Source organism: Triticum dicoccoides, chromosome 5A, assembly GCF_002162155.2.
Source record: "Triticum dicoccoides isolate Atlit2015 ecotype Zavitan chromosome 5A, WEW_v2.0, whole genome shotgun sequence".
Lineage (NCBI taxonomy): Eukaryota > Viridiplantae > Streptophyta > Magnoliopsida > Poales > Poaceae > Triticum > Triticum dicoccoides.
This window is the reverse complement of record NC_041388.1, coordinates 495,398,035-495,402,780: the sequence shown is the minus strand read 5'-3', so window position 1 is coordinate 495,402,780 and position 4,746 is coordinate 495,398,035.

The window sequence follows — 4,746 nt, the reverse complement described above, 5'->3', positions numbered from 1 at the left end:
AGTTCAAAGATAATTACAAAGATATCAAATCATGCATAAAAGAATTTAGAGAAGATTCAAACTATATTCATAGATAAGTTGATCATAAATCCACAATTCATCGGATCTCGGCAAACACACAGCAAAAGAGTATTGCATCGGATAGATCTCCAAGAACATCAAGGATAACATGGTATTGAGAATCCAAGAGAGAGAAGAAGCCATCTAGCTACTAGCTATGGACCCGTAGGTCTATGGTAACCTACTCACGCTTCATCGGAAGGGCAATAGAGTTGATGTAGAAGCCCTTCGTGATCGAATCCTCCGACGGGACGCCAAAAAGGCCCTTAGATGGGATCTCACGGGTATAGAAGGTTGAGCCGGTGGAAAAGTGTTTTTGTGGATCCTCTCATTGGTTTGGGGATATATGGGAATATATAGGTGAAGAAATTAGGTCAGGAGGTGCACGAGGGGCCCACAAGGGTAGGGGCACACCCTACCCCCCTGGGTGCGCCCTCCTTCCTTGTGGCCGCCTCGTAGCTCCTCCGAATTCATCTCCAAGTCTTCTGGTTGTCTTTTGGTCCAAGAAAAATCATTGCGAAGGTTTTATTCCGTTTGGACTCCGTTTGGTATTCCTTTTCTGCGAAACTCTAAAACAAGGAAAAAAGAACTTGCACTGGGCTCTAGGTTAATAGGCCAGTCCCGAAAATAATATAAAATAGCATATTAATGCATATAGAACATCCAAAATAGATAATATAATGGCATGGTATAATCAAAAATTATAGATACGTTTGAGACGTGTCAACCGCTATCCAACATGCATCTAGTGTATTAAGTTCATGGAAGAACGAAGTAACGACTTAAGCGAGATGACATGATGTAGACAAGATAAAAATGGCATATGAAATAAATCCCATCTTTTTACCCTTAATAGCAATGACACATGCGTGTCATGTCCCTCTCTGTCACTGCAATTGAGCACCGCAAGATCGAACCCATTACAAAGCACCTCTTCCCATGGCAAGGTAAATCAATCTAGTTGGCCAAACCAAACCAATAAATTGGAGAAGAAATACGAGGCTATAACAATCATTCATAAAAGAGCTCAGAGAAAACTCAAATAATATGCATGGATAGATCTGATCATAAACTCACAATCTATCGAATCCCAACAAACACACCGCAAAAAGTCATTACATTGAATAGATCTCCAAGAACGTCAAGGAGAACATTGTATTGAAGATCAAATAGAGAGAAGAAGCCATCTAGCTACTAACTATGGATGCATAGGTCTGTGGTAAACTACTCATGCATCATCGAAGGGCAGCAAGGATGATGAAGAGCCACCTCCGGCAGAGTGCCGGAAAAGGCCTCCAAATGGGATCTTGAGGTTCTGGAACTTGCGGCGGTGGAAAAAGTATTTTGTGGGCTCCTCTGTTGGTTTCACGATTTTAGAGAATTTATAGACGGAGTTAGATCAAACGGAGCCATGTGGGCCCCACAACATACCATGGCACGCCTACCTCCCTAGGCGCACCCTGGTGTCTTGTGGGCCCACGGTCCATCGTCTGGCTTCCTCCTGAAGCTTCTGGTGTCTCTTTTGTCCAGAAAAAATCTCCTAAAAGTTTCATGGATTTTAGACTTCGTTTAGTCCTGATATTCTGCGAAACCTAAAACAAGCAAAAAAAAATAGGAATTGGCACTGGGCACTATGTTAATAGGTTAGTCCCAAAAATGATATATAATTGCTTGAAAGTGTATATAAAACATCCAAGATTGATAATATAATAGCACATATCAATAAAAAATTATAGATACGTTGGAGACGTACCAAGAATCCCCGAGATTAATTCCTGCTCATCCTCGAGTAGGTAAATGATAAAACCAGAATTTTTATGTGGAATGCTACCTAACATATTCATCATATATTCTTTTCTTTGTAGCATGTATATTTGGACTTGAATAATTCAAAGCAATAGTCTATAATTTGACATGAAGACATCAATACTCAAGCATACTAACAAGCAACCATGTCTTCCAAAATATCAATGCTAAAGAAAGTTATCCCTATCCCATTATGCTCAATCATTGATCCATTCATGAAACACACTCAACATTAGCTGCATCCAATGCAAAAGTATGACAATAGTGCTCTCTAGTTGGTGCTTTATAAGAGAAGATGGAGACTCAAATTAAAAATAAAAATTGCATAAAATTAAATATAGAGGCCCTTCGCAGAGGGAAGTAGGGATTTGCAGAGGTGCTAGAGCTCAAGGCTTAAATTAGAGATACAATTATTTTGAGAGGCATTATTTTCCTGCCAATGAAAACGACCGAGAATTCCCATTATCTTTCGTGCAAGAAAAATTATAGGCAGTTCCCAAATAGAAAGGAAAGTTTATTTCCTTTCCATCATTCTTTCACAATCCTTGGCTAGCCGTATTCCTGGGTGCCTTCCATACCAACACTTTCCAAGGAATTTATTGTCATAATGTTTTTCCATTTCGGGACTGGGCATCCCTATTACGTGCCACACTCTTGTGCAATGACAACTGAATAAACACTCATTGTGAGAATAGAATACCTAGCATGGAAAATATTGGCCACCCCCTGCCGCTTCATAAGTGGTACGGGCACACAAAACGGAAATTCATTTTGAAAATTAGAGTTGGCACATGCAAATTTACTTGGATCGGCATGGAAATACCGCATATAGGTAGGTATGGTGGACTCATATGGCACAACTTTAGGTTTTAGGAGTTGGATGCACAAGGAGCATTCCCGCTTAGTACAAATGAAGGCTAGCAAATAGATTGAGAAGCGACCAACCAAAAAGCGAAAACGGTCATAAGCATGCATTTAAAATAACTAACATTGAATAATGCACCATAATTAGGATATAACTTCATTTCATAACTATTGACTTTATGTGCATGCATAGGAAATCACAAACCTTAACACCAATATTCTTACTAAAGCAATTACTCACCAACATGACTCACATGTTACTATCTCCATATCACAAAACTATTGCAAGGAATCAAGTTTATCATATCTAATGATCTATATGAAAGTTTTTATTATATCCCCCTTGGATATCCATCACTTTGGGACCAAATTCATATCTTGTGCAAATTACCATTGCTATTATCAACTCTCAAAAAGATATAAGTGAAGCATGAGAGTACAAATATTTCTTCAAAAAAAATTCAACTCTCAAAACAATATAAGTGAAGCATGAGAGTATAATTCTTTAAAAAAATCAACTCTCAGAATAATATAAGTGAAGCATGAGAGTATATTTCTTTAAAATATAACCACCGTCGTGCTTAAATGATATAAGTGAAGTACTAGAGCAACTGCCTAGCTCAAAAGATTTAAGTGAAGCACATAGAGTATCCTAGCAAATCATGATATCCGTGTGGCTCTCTCAAACAAGTGTGTTCAGCAAGGATGATTGTGACAAACTAAAAAGCAAACAAAGAAAAGACTCATATAATACACGACGCTCCAAGCAAAACTCATGATATGTGACGAATAAAAATATAGCACCTAAAATGTGTGATCATTGCAGCACCTAAAATGATAGTTCACAACATGTAAACATAACTAACCATAGATTCAGAACAAACAAATATACCACCGGGAAATTTAAGAACAGACAAATATAGATAGCAACCAGATTACTAGCATCAACATAGCCAACCATAACCAAATTCATGAAAACTAAATTCAGTTCAACAAACCATAACCAACAAGATTCGGTTCAACAAACCAAAAGTAACCCAACAGATAAACTTAAAGATTCAGTTCACAGCATCACATCATCGATCACATCACGCCGGAGTCAGGGCTTCGGGAAGGCAGCATGCTGCCCCCTGATCATGTAGTCCTCCCCACGAATCGCTACATCCTCCGCATGAGACAAAAGGTGATCGAAGCGGCCATCCCTTGGCTTTGGCTTGGTGGTGCAGTAGGGACAGTGCCACTTCTTGGTCTTGCGGTTGTAGAAGGAAGCAACTCCCTTGGCCTTGATCTTCACCACCTCCTTGGCTATGAAGGATGCGACGTTTTCCTTGTACACTTCATCTCCAGAATCATACAGTACACATGAATGAGTTACAGTAACCATGGATACACGAAGTTAATTTTCCTTGTACACTTCATCTCCAGAATCATACAGTATACATTATAGATTCATGGATACACTATGTGTGACGCCCGGATATTCAAGCTACAGTAACCCTTCGCTAATGATGCCACATCACCACGATTACTGTTGTTAATCTTGCGATGATTCAAATCCCATCGAATTTCAAATTTAAAATCAAGTCAAACAATTAAAGTTTTCAACAGTCAAAACTAAAGTGTTCGAGACGTGGCAAATAAATCGGAAGTAATGTTGGTGGAGAAACCATCTATTTATAAAATGTTCCAATGCACTAAATTAATTATAACAACGATAAAACAATTATTTAAAATGCATTTAAAATAATAATAAATGAAGTATACTTTATTTAAGGTGCCAAAATGTTTGGGGTCATAGCATATTTATTAACACTAGTTTAGGGGCTACCTTTATAATTTGTAAAACTAAACTAAGAGAGAAACCAAAATAAAACAATAAAAGAAAACAAAAAATTAAAGAAATAAAAAAACAAAATACAAAAGAGAAAAAAAGGAGAACCCCCTCCCCCCCTCACTGGGCTCCAGCCCAGCAGGCCACCGGCCGAACTGGGCAAAGGCCCAACCGGCCCCTCACCC